We start from the raw sequence: 13230 nt of genomic DNA on the forward strand, positions 1-13230 counted from the left end.
TATGGCGAAACTATCAAGGAGTAAGTTAAGTTCCATCTAATTATTAAAGACTTTGTAACGCCTCTGAGCTTTATCCATGAATAAAATTACAAAGTTTCTATCATTTGTGTTTACAAAATGCATGCAATTTCTTTTTAGTAAGCGCAAAAACATTATGGTAGTATAAAATGAGCTCCATACGCGGTCAGTGATTACTTCACAAACGACCATAAGCTTCACACATGAGATTCATACCAACTTTATTCGCCTTACTTAAGTAAAAGCAATTGTACTCATGCAAATATTGTAAAGTCATTCAAACAAATAGAAACATATTACCTTCAGCGTACAAATACGCCCTGAAAAGATTCAAACACGACAGTGTTTCAAGTTTTACACAAACAAGCGCAACAAAATAAGGATCTACATTCCACACAAAAAAAAAAAAGAGAAAAGGGGGGAAACACAAATTGTTCAAAAACAATTTCACCCTACTCTAACTCTTCATCCTCATCAGGGAAGATTTCTTTAAGCTGCGTTACCGGATCATCCGACTGCAGCGCCACATTTATCAACTCCATAACTGGAAGTTGTAAATTATTAAACTCTGCCTTCAGAGAAGCAAGCGCAGCAGCAGTATCTACGCCAAAAGCAGCGGACTTGCTATCATCCCAAGTAACTTTCAGCGCACTATTTACATGTTGGGAGCATTCTGCATAACCTTGCGCATAACCATCCCGCCGCGCAGCAACCACCAAATCAGCAACAGTCTTATCCAGTTCTTTAGAGTTCAATACAGATTCAGCAACCTATGAAATCAATCGACATTGGTAAAACAAAAAAGAAAAAAGAAGAGAGAAGAGCAAAAGCAAGCGCATATATAAGGAAGGGAACTTACACAAGCAATCCCACGATCCTTCAACCAGGTCATATCGTTCTTTAAGGGCTCAAGCTCACTTTCCGCTGAGACCCGCGCCGTTTCTGAACTTTCCAGTTTCTCTTCAGCCTCAGTCAAGCGGCGAGAGGATTCAGCATGTTCGGAACGCGCAAGCTCCAGGTCCTTTTTCAGTTGTTCCTGGTCAGAAACCAAAGCAGTAAGTTCCTCTAGTTCTTTATCTCTAATGGCAAGAGTGCTTAAAGCTTGTACCTCCCGTTGCTCACTCCGTTCCCTGTGAGAACGCGCCTCCGCCAGCGCAGCCTCTAAGTCAGCCTTCTCCTTCTTCAATCTTTCAACCTCCGCTTCTTGATTCTTCAGCTTTTCAACATCAGCTTTGAGATTACAAATAATGGTGCAGAGATTTGCTTTCTCAGCATTATCTTTTTCACAAATTTTCCTCCAATTTTTTCGTTCTTCAGAAAGAAGAGCAGCCTCAGCTTCGGCCTTTCTTTTCCAACCAGCAACAGACCATTCCTCAATCTTGCGCTCAGCCTCAAACTTGGCTTGATCATCTTTTAATTTAGCCATCAATTGAGCCAGACGTCTCTCATCGTTGGAAAATTTCTTCTGAGCCACCATAAAAGATTTCTGCTCTTTATGCATATTATACCACTCACGAACAATACGGTGGGTGGTAGAAACATGAGAAGCAGTCTCAGCAACATAAGACTGATAGGCCTGTTCACAAGATCGGGTTTCTTGAAACTTGACCTCCCCAGGCGGAAATATCCCCTGCAGCCAATCTTGGCACACATGCCAGTCCGCGAAAGTATCTCCTTTTTTCAAATTCCAAACAGGGGCATGAAGGTCAGCAGCATCCTTCTCCGAATAACTCTGGTAGTAATAATCTCCCAAAGTTTCCTCTGGGCGGATGGGAGATTGTTTGCTAACGCCGGCAGACGAGTCTTGCTCTTCAACCGTCGTCCTCTCAGCATGCTCCGGCATAGCGTCTGAAGGAGAAGAAGTAGGAGTTTTATCAGTTGCCCCTCCCCTTTGGTCTTGAGCAACCACTTCAGGGGCCGAAGGAGTATCAGTATCATCCACCATACCTAGGCCAGCATCAGCAGGCCTCTCGGTTTCAACAGACTCCTCCGCATCATCATCTGCACCTTCTGCAGCGTTCAACTGGACAGCTGCAGAAGCATGCGGAGGGGTAGGAGGAAGTTCTTCATGCACCACAGATTGCACGTTTGTGGAGGTTGGAGCAACAGGAGCTGCCGTAAAAATAAAAATCCGTAAGAATCTAATCCATAAAAAGGAAACAAAGGAAGATGCTACTTACCAGGAACAGATTCCGTAACAAAAGCATCAAGATTCCCCCTTCGGATAATCTTCTTTCTTTGAACTTTCTTAGGAGGTTGACCCTCCGCGTCAGTATAGGGTTGTTTTCTCTTGCTCGCTCCCCTTTGCACTAAATGCTCAGGGCTAGATTCCAAATCAATCGGATCATCTGGGTTGGATGGAGGAATATCAGCAGAATCTTTTGGTTCCGGTTTCGGTCGCCTAATAGTAACTGCGGGCGTAAGACCCTCCAAATTATCAGAAACCACCACATAATCACACTTGTCAGAAGAATGGCGCATACCTTTCTTCTCAACATTTTTAGCTTTAGAAGATTGAGTCTTCCCAGCATCGCCTTTCTTTGGCGCAACATTACTAGTCGTAGCGCGTCTTTTCTTCTCAGGGCCTACGCCCAAATTTGACAACTCACCTATTAAGCGCAAAGAACAATTCACTCAAGGGCGCAAATAAAAAGTTAAAACAGACAGTATGCGCAATCTTACCTACGCCAGCAGCAGGATGTTCAGACAAATCCGCGTCCCGCGGAAGAGAAAAATTCCTCGCAATACGATCACACCAAGACTCTTCATCAGGATTTTTCTTAATGGTACCCATTCTCCCCCTTTCTCTTTTGTATGCAACAACATACAGCAAAACAACTGCAAAAAAAGGGGGACACGCTCAAAAATAATAATAATAATAATAATAATAATAATAATAATAATAATAATAATAATAATAATAAAATAATAATAGAAAAGAAGAAGAAGAGAGGAACCTAAACCATACCATGGCCTCCCTCTGTATACACAGGCTTGTCGTCCCGGTCCATCTTCCAGTTCAAACTCATCCCAGCTCCGACAAGGGCTTTCTCCGGCAAAGCAATGTTAGGTATCTCCTTCAGATCCTGGTACCAAGTTTCATCAGAAGGGGTCCGGAGTGTTTCAATAGGAACATCTTCTTTTCCCCTCAAAACCATCCTCACCGGAATCACTCCGGCCTTGATAAAGAAGAATTTCTGTTTCCAATCATGGAAAGATTTCGGAGGATTAAGCAAAATCTTCTTTGCAGTAGCCCTTTGAACAAATGAATAAAATCCCTGGGTACAATGCATTTGATGAAAAACCCTAAATCGAGGAACGGTCGGCTCAATATGCATAGTCCGACACACAAACTCAAAATGTCGAACTCTGACCATACCAATAGGATGAAGTTGAGAAAGATGAATGTTGTAAAACGCAAGGATTTCAAGAAAAAACGTCGTTACAGGCAAACGAAAGTTGCCATCGCAGAAAAAATCCCAAAAGAGGGTAATATACCCGGCCGGAGCATCTGCTGTTGTCTGCCCCTCTTTAGGGTACAGAGCACCCCAGCTTTCTGGAAACTTGAGATTCCGAACCAAACCGTCAAAAGACGCTCTAGGCCACTTCAATGGTGGAAGTTCAGTTGACATCTCTTCAGCAAAACCTTCTTGATGTTCTCCGGTCGACATAAAAAGGGGAATAATGGATTTCCAGGAAAGAAAGGAAGGGGAAAAGTTTTTCAACAAAACAATGATGGCACTAGGAAGATACCCAAACGCTATATACTTATCGCAATAAATAGCATCGGTAACCGTCACAGTGATTTTTCCGGGTATCACAGTCCCCCAAAACAGCAGAAAAAGTACACACGCGTCTGTACACGCGCGTGAAAAGCACGGATAGCAGCATATACCTGGCAGTGTCAGCCTGACCTGCAGTCCTAGCTGTACCATCCCATAAAGTCAAAAGATTTCCAAAATCTTCGAAACAAAAATTCAATCTTCTCACAACAGATTTCTCATTTTTTCGCGCCCAAATAGACATTTCTCTCTCCTAAGTCCAATGCTCCACTTATTTGCATAAGTACAACACTAGACTGGGGGGACTTGAAGGGGTAAGGTCCCAAAAACCTCATAAAAAGGATATGGGACCATACCACCAACTGGCCTTTCAACCCTTCAACCTTGCGCGGCCGCGCATTGGTCTTGCAAAAGGAAGAAAGAGATCAACAAGCGATAGTCGCGCGCCTAAAGGAAAGCATAAAATCCTTGCGCCACTTTCCATTGGCAAAGAGTTAAAAACCCAAAGAACAATACTTCCGCCCAAATATCATTTTACCCAGACTTGAGATTTATGCAGCTGTATGCACACTGTAAGGTGTCACACCAGATTACAGCAGTAATCTTCTAGAAGGAATATGATCGTGCACCACCCAGACGGTTATAACCATCTGGACACGTGTCATTACCACAAACGTCCTGAAATCACAACGATAGCATGTAATTGGAGAATGATCTCCACTTAAACCACTTTCCACGTGGCAATTCCCCAACCATAGATCAAGTCACGATCCGTGTGCATTCACATCAGGATCAAAGCAACTTAACAAAGATTAAAAGGACTTAACGGAAGGAAAAATAACCGCTACGGCGTTAGCATCTTCCGTTATCTTTTCAATAACAGATTTTCCCTCCCAAACTCCCGGTTATAAATAGGAGAACTCTTCAGGTATAAACTCAGATCACATTCACTACTCAAATACTTTATCTTATCCATTACAAATACTTATTCTCACACCGGAGTCGGGTCAAGGAGAGAACCCTCTTCTCCCCTTGACGAGGCTAACGGTGCTCTGTTTTGCATAATCACCGGCGAAGGAACTCGGCTGCGACTGAATCAATTGAGAGAGAACTAACCTTTTATGCGGATTCAAACCCCCTAGATATCTCGGTTCCGACCATTTATCTAGTGTTTCTTCATATATGTATTTAACTATAAATTTAATAATGTTTTATATTTATCTAAGAATATTTTGGTAAATTATTTTAAGTTAACTGAGAAAATAAAAAACAGTTAGCTAATTGGACTCAAATTGTTGCAGTTATTAAAATATGGTGCTGGTATATGTCACGCCTCGCTTTCCAGTGGGCCCGAAAGGGTAGGGTTTAAGCGTGACGATTGGATAATAGTTTCACAATTTATATGCAATGGAAGTATTGGAGTAAAAATATTTAATTAAATAAAAGACTTGAATTTATAAATAAAAGTTATATACAAGCGTTCAGTGTATGCCCACAGGCGAGACCAATGTAAAAAGAGCTTTAGACATCATAGGCCTTAAGTGGCGAGTTGCAAATTCAAAAGCTTTTATCATAGCCGACCCGGATTCCCAGCTTAGTATCAAGGTTCGGTACCTACGGTTCAATCTTTTGAAAATACGTCAGCTTTCGTTGGTAAATACAATTAACCGACTCGTTTTGAAAATAGTTTTTCAAAAAGAGTTTCATAGAGAGAGAAAACCAATAGGTAATCATTTAATATTTCTTGGGATTTTATCTTATCGCCAGTTTTACAATACTTGTCATACAGTCGGGATTCAGGAACTAGAAATCAGCGCAGGTCATTTTCAGTGCTATAATGATTAAGGTATCCACCAAAGTTTAATAACGCGTCTTATAGTCAGTATGCCTACCCCGGCGCGTTATTTAGTATGGACATAATAGTTCATGTGTCGACGCCCGGATACGGTACCATTAACCCCCAATTGTTCAGTTATCAAGTAATACGGATTAAACCGAGTTCTTATATTTATAAGCAGATCTCAGGGCTCATTTATATAATACCCGCTCCAAGTGGCATGTTTATCATATCCCAAGTTTAAAAATAAAATAAGTTAAGAGTATTTACCTTTTTCTAGCTTCCAACCGATAACGATTTTTAGTTTAGCAAAAGCTGCAAGTCTAAGTATTATTGACCCAAGTTCGATTATCTGGGGGTTCTATAGTCCGGAATGAACAGAATTAGTTATCTGTTAGAATGTCTATGGTCATAGGTAAGTTCCTTATACTTGACCCATTAACTCAAGAATAGGTTCAGTTTCGTGAGATTAAGCGTAGACCAGATAGAATGTGGTTTATACCTATCCGAGTGCAATGAATCATTGGATAAAGGTTATTTAACCAAAAATTATGTTTTGAAGTGATTTTGAAGTAATTTGACCCATCACACTTAGTGTATGCGAACTAGGTTCGTATAACTATTTATGCACATATAAGCGGGTTCGGGGGGTTAGTTGGGTCTATGACAAGCCCAAGGTGTCAAAACATATTTTATAACATAAGAAATTCTGTTTGAAAGTCAGAATGTTAATTAGTTTAGTTTGAAACCGTTTATTTGGTTAGTACGACGAAAAAGGGCATAGTCGTCATTTTTAATATATATATATACATGACTTGTCATTTGACCTACCAAACGACATGACCAAGAGGTATAACTCCAGAGGGTTATACACTATATTAATACAATCATATTGTTGGGTTTAAACGTGTTCTAATGTCGACCAAACATGTTAGAATCAAAAGTCAAAGCAAAAGTCAAACTGCTTGACTTTCGATATAGAATTGAGGCCTAAACTGAGTATGATGAGTTGAGCATGTCAAAATATGTTATATTAGGCCATACAAACTGATATGATGTCAAAACATTTGGTTTTGATAGTTTAAAGTTCAATTATCGTAAAATGCACATTTACTAGTTTTGACTTTTTAGATATAATATGCTCGACTCATCATTTCGCCTATTAAACGTGATTGTCGGAGGATATGATCACATGGGAATCATACCAACATTATTACGATCACGTATTAAAGTTCGGATTGAACTTTAACTTGACCATAGTGGTCAAAACCGAAAGTCAAACTAAAAGTCAAATTGTTTGACTTTCAGTTGGAAATTAACTAGTTAAATGAACTTGAGCAAAGGAGAAGTACATGCTAGATTACAGGACTCCTAAGAAGGATTAAGATCTGCTCCTAAACTTCGGGAATGCTCCAAAGAACAGCTTTAGAGTGAAATTGAAGGTGTGAGTTTGAAAGAACTCATGATCAGGTATTTATACAATTCCAAATGGCCCCAAATCTTGACAAGTGTTAGCGAAGTTGATTAGGAGCTGATTAGTGGCACCTAAGGTATCACAAGGAGGAGCAAGAGTGGAAAAAACACGACCAGGTGCTAGTAAAACAACAAACGAATGATAGTTGTGATTCTACTGTCACCGAACACCCCTTACGGACGGTAAGGGTTATGCCTTGCGGTCCATAAGGATCCCTGACGCGTAATTCAAATTGAATCTCCCTTGCGGACCGTAAGGGCTAAGCCTTGTGGCCCGTGAGGGACCTCAGGAGCAAATTTTTTGGAATTTTATGTTTTTGGTCCTTGGACTTTATATCTTTTCTCCATTTGGGCAGTTTTGGTCCCTACCATTCCACATAGTCGGGATTAGTTGGAGATTTTGGACACGTGTCGAACTTAGTTGGACGAAAATTCCCTCTCCTTCCACATAGTCGGAATTAGTTGGAAATTTGGGACATGTGTCGATTAATATATATTCAGTGTGGGTCCCTCTCCTTCCAAATAGTCGGGATTAGTTGGAAATTCGGGAGACGTGTCGTCACATAGTTGGACGAAAATTTTTGGGGTGTTACAGTATACTTAAAATGCTTTCCTAAAGAGAAGACGAAGAGGATGACACTAGGGATCGTTCTTACTTAAATAAATTCCCATGAGTTGCCTTGAGCTGGTAACTCCAAAGTCGATGATTCTTGGCCAGTGACTTACTGCTTTCACTCAAATGCCACTGATGCGTAAGACATTGAGTTGGACTACTTTCCTTCTGGTAATGTCTTTCCCTGTGGTCACCTTGCCCTTCTACTTACCAGCTTGGCTATTTCGAAGGATTCACTTCGGCGGGTGATTGAACTAAAAAAGAATTCTTGAAAGTGGCACTCCTTCCTTGCTTCTTACCCCGTAGGGGGGATTTTTTGACAATCGGTTGTAGATTCCCTGGCTTGGCTAGAAACCTAGTCCTTTCTTGTGACAACAGAAGAGAAGGAATTTCCTTCTTGTCTAATACCAACTATGATTTCCACGAAATGCTAGTCGAATCTGTATGCCCAAACCACATAAGATAAGTTAAGCAACTAGATCGATTCCAAATGATTAGTAGCTGATGCAGAAAAAAGAAGAACAACTTCTCCTTCTATAATGACATCTGCAGCAGATTCAAAAATTTGAGAAGCATACTCAAGTAATTAAAGTGTCACGTCATTGTCACATAAGCAATGGGACTTTAATTAACCTACTCTTTAACAAACATGTTGTGGTTTTAACTAAAAAAACAAAAAGTGTGATTGGTTGATTGTGGGTGAACCATTTCCTTACCCTCTCAGCTCCGTTAATGGGTTGGTGCCTCTCCCTTAGGCGCCCAACTTTAACAAACATGTTTTGGTGTTTGCGCTTGATTAAAGTAAGGTGGCACAAGATGCCACCCTACAACATAGAGTATAACATTTTTATCCTTACTTGAGGAATTCTCTCTTATCTCTCTCAATATATTTCTCTTCCCTTCACATCATGTCACCTCTCTCTTAAGAGAGAATGAGTATCCAAACTGGGTACCCTAACGCTCACCAATCTCCTTGCATCATGTCACTTAGATCTTGCACTACCATTAACTATCCTCTTTAGTGGCACCACTTAGATCTTTATACTATCATTTTTTTTCTTTTTTTAATTACAAATATAAATATATCATTTTAACTTAATTAAAAATAAAACAAATAACTCGAATAAATATATCTTTTTTCTAACTTGGCTCATTCGACGATATCTAAAAAATTGTAGGCTACTGTTGTCTGATATTAACACATCCAGGATTTCGAACGGTGGAGTAAAAAACTCATGAGACATTGCGTAAACAAATTGTGGGTAAAGAAATGTATAAAAAGTTGAGAGATGTAAGAGTTTTTGGTTTTATTTTTGTGATTGTGAAATGTTGTGGTTATATTTTTATAATGTTTAAAAGGAAAAAATAATTTAAAAACATGAACGGTCTATTTTTTTAAAACAACAAAATCATTAACCACTTTTCCATGCAGTGTCACACCCTGATTTCTCATGGGCCCGGACTTGGGGTTTATATGTGACAATTGATAACAGTAATCACAACAGATTGCGGAAGATGGAAATAAAATAATGTAAATAAAATAAAAGCTTGAAAGTAATAAATAAAGTTATATAAGTTGTTCGTACAAAAATATTCACAGGCGGATCGAAATATAAATATCACTTGAGATTAATAGGCTCTTTTCCGTGTAGTTGCAAATTCCAAAATCTCAAGACCAAGCTGTTCCAGCATATTCCGTATTTGCTAATAACATGCGCTTAGTCTTTTGAAAATACGTCAGTTTTCCCTGGTAAATCCAATTAACTGACTCTTTTAAAAAATCTTTTCAAAAGTTATTTTATACCATTTGGTATATTTAAATAACTTGGGACAAACTAAATCTCTTGTTACCAGTTTTACATGCTTGTCAATACAATCGGAGACCGGAAATCAAATGTCGGTACAAGATTAATCGACATACCACATTTCCAATATCATATAAATACATAGCATTAGCGTCTTTCATGTGTAAGTGTTAGTGCATTTATGTCTATCGCCTTCGTCAATCCGAGCCGTAACGAAAAACAGAAGAAAACGAGTCTTTATAGTGTTATATCTAGTCAAAAGGCAAGGTGGCAATCTTGTAATTAATGAAAAGTTTCATTAAAGCCTTGGCCTATAAATAGGATGTTATGTCATATTTTAGGAACTTTTGCACATTTTGAAGTTTAGAGAGCTCTAGATCTAGAGAGAGAAAGTGGCTCAAGGTGCTTGTTTTTGTCAAATTTCTAATAGAATCACGTTTATTTTACATCGTGTATGTTAGGTCACGTTCGTGTACGGTTTCCGCACGTCATACGTTCGTTTCGCAATCATTTCGGAGTAAAAACCAGTCCTACAAGTGGTATCAGAGCAGGAGCTCGATTGCACTGATCTATCACACGATTTCGCACAGGATTTCATCGATTTCAGATCCGAATTTCATCTATTTCTTCATCTTTTTCATTTTTTTCACGTTTTTCACTGAAAATCGTCAAATTGAACGGGTTTTTACGGTCCAAATTACATGATTTTTTGATATGTTGTGCAAAAACAACTGATCTACAACCTACAAAGTTTCAGATCCTAATTCCCAGCCGTTTGAGAGAAGTCGAAGGTTTTTGGTCCGATAACGAGTGACATCAAGTTAATTTCGCTTGAAAACACCTAATTCCGTTTGAAATCACCTAATTCCGTTTGAAAAACACCTTAATTTCGTTTGAAAACATCTAATCCCGTTTGAAAGGATAATTCCGTTTAGTAATCCCGTTTGAAAGGATAATTCGGTTTGGTAATCCCGTTTGAAAGGATAATTCCGTTTGGTAATCCCGTTTGAAAGGATAATTCCATTTGGTAATCTCGTTTGAAAGGATAATTCCGTTTGGTAATTCCGCGTGAAAGTAACAGATTGTAATTTCGTTTGAACATGTCACACGTGAACATCTTAATTGAATTAACAGAATCTATGTGCTTTGATTGAATAAAACAGTTCTTGGGTCCAATTAAATCAGTAATGAATTAAAGTTTGTCGGCCTTTAATAGTTTGTCAGTACATGTGATACACTCGGTGTACTTAAAACTCATCGAATATTGATTTGCATGTGAACTGATCAAAAGTAATCGGTCCAATAACAATACATCATTAAAAGTAAATTGCATGTTAACTGACAATACATGTGAAACAATTAAAGGCACCGACCCATTTGAATTGAGAATAGCATTTATTTCAAGTCGCATTGAAAACTGTTTCAATTAATATATGTCGGCCATTTTCAAAAAGTTAAAACTTTGTGCAGTCAACATATATCGAGTCATACCGTTTCAAATATGATAAGGTTTGCATGTGTAATAGTTCGGTCCAATCAGCAATCAGTGTGTATGTGGTTTTGAAACACAATAACTGTTATCGGCCCAATCAGATTTCGAGTAGTGTTTGTTGCATGTGATTACTTGAATTGATATAAACAAATTAATTGGCCCAATCTAAACTTCAATCTGTACATTTAAAAAAATAGGCCCAATCAGCATTTAATCAAAAGATGGACGGCTCATTTACAAACTGACATTAATTCGTGTTGGCCCTTGTGACTTATCAGCTTGATAATAGACCCACTTTGTAACATCATTACAGTCGGCCCAATTTATTTGCATGTGATACAGTGATATGTGTGTAAGCATTTAATAATTGTTAGAGATTTGATTCATCAGTTTGTATATTTGAAAAGTTTTTGTCGTATAGTGCTCACAATCAAGTGGACCAGGTCATTTGGACTTAAGTTCAATTCACACAGTTTGATCATTCAAAGGTCCAGTTCCCTTGAACCTTGTCAGATTGTTGGGAGTAGAGTCAGGTCGTTTGATTTTGATCCAGGTCATAGCAGTCCGCACAGTCTGTCAACTTTCAGTTCGCACAGAATATTGACTAGTTCGAGTGATTCAGTTCGCACAGAGTATCAGTTTAATTTAGTTGTTTGATAAGTGTTTGAACTGATTGTGTTTGTTTGTTTGTTTGTTTCGAGGTGATTCAAGAAGAAAACATCATGGCTGAAATCAAATAGAAAACAAGAGAAGATATTCTGAGTGAGAAAACGTACCGAGAAAGAAACATTGCTTGGAACAGAATGGATGAAATGCAAGAAGAGTATGAGAGTGTTGTAGTCAACAAGAGATGGGACAAGAAATGAGAATGCTATGTCAACAGAAATGGTGAACCTGTTGTTCCCAAGAAAGACATAATCTTTGAAGATGTTCTTTTAGAAATTCCTCGATCCATTGAGTACTATACAAATATTGGGAAAGACAAAACATATGTAAAAAAATTTGAAAAACACCTTAGAGATGTTATGATTTCAAGTTTGAGGAAGAGGGATGAAGAAAGAATGAAGAAGAGTGTTGATGAGATGGTGAACGATTTGAAGAAAGTCGCTGAGGAAGTTAAAGTTGAAGAAGTGAAAGTTGTTGAACAAGAAGCTGTTACAGAAGATCAGCAAGTTGAAGAAGCTGAGGAGAAGCTAGAAAGTTTGGAAGAAGTGAAGAGTGATGATGGTGCTGGTGATGAGAAAAAGACAGATGTTGATCAAACAGAAGTTGCAACAAACACCGAGGTGTCAATCACTGAGGTAAATTCTGATTCTGAAGTCTTAAATGAAACTGTTGAACAATGCAAGAAATGCATGGAAACGTGCAGTGTTTGTACTGAAAAAGACGAAAAATTCAGAACAAGAGAGATTGAATTCACCAAAATCGAAGAAGTTTTCAAAAATAAATGCAAAGAAATGTTAGAAAACGAAAAGGTTTTAAAAGACAATAATGAAAAACTTTCAGAAAAATGTAAAATGTTAGAAAAAGAAAGTGAAGTTTTGAAAGCAAATGTTTTGAAAATGACAAAAGAATGTGATCAAAAAGAAAATGTTTGTCAAGAAATGAAGAAAGAATATGATTCAATAAAATTGGCATATCACATTACAAAAGAGTCATATGAAAAGGTGAAGGGTGAAATGAAATTTGTTCCATCAAGATTGAATTATTGTTCTGAAACAACAAAGGAACTAAAACGAATGTATGAAATTAAACAAGATGTTGTAAATTCATATATTGAAGATGTTGCTAAGCTAAAACGTCAGATAGTTGATTTAGAACAGGATAAAAACAAATTAAAAAGTTACCATGCGCCGTCATATGTGCTTGAAAGAATTTTCAACACAAAACCAGATGGGAAAGATTCTGAGCAAAACAAGAAAGGTATTGGCTCAGAGTTTCATCAAGTTCCACCACCGGAAAAGTTCGTATTTTATGATGATGAAAAGGTCGAAAAAGCTTTCAACATGGTAGATCAATTGCTAGACAATATTGACGTCACCTATTCCAAATCTGATGATTCTAGTGATTCAGAAGTGGTAGGTAAAGTCGTTGAAAGTGTGTTGAAAGAAGAGTCGGTTGAAACAGGTAAATCTAAATCACAGGATGAAAATGAAGGTAGTTTTCATGAAGAATATCTGAAAAACTCAAAATTTGAAAAATAAATTGAA

This window comes from Helianthus annuus, chromosome 14, assembly GCF_002127325.2.
Source record: "Helianthus annuus cultivar XRQ/B chromosome 14, HanXRQr2.0-SUNRISE, whole genome shotgun sequence".
Lineage (NCBI taxonomy): Eukaryota > Viridiplantae > Streptophyta > Magnoliopsida > Asterales > Asteraceae > Helianthus > Helianthus annuus.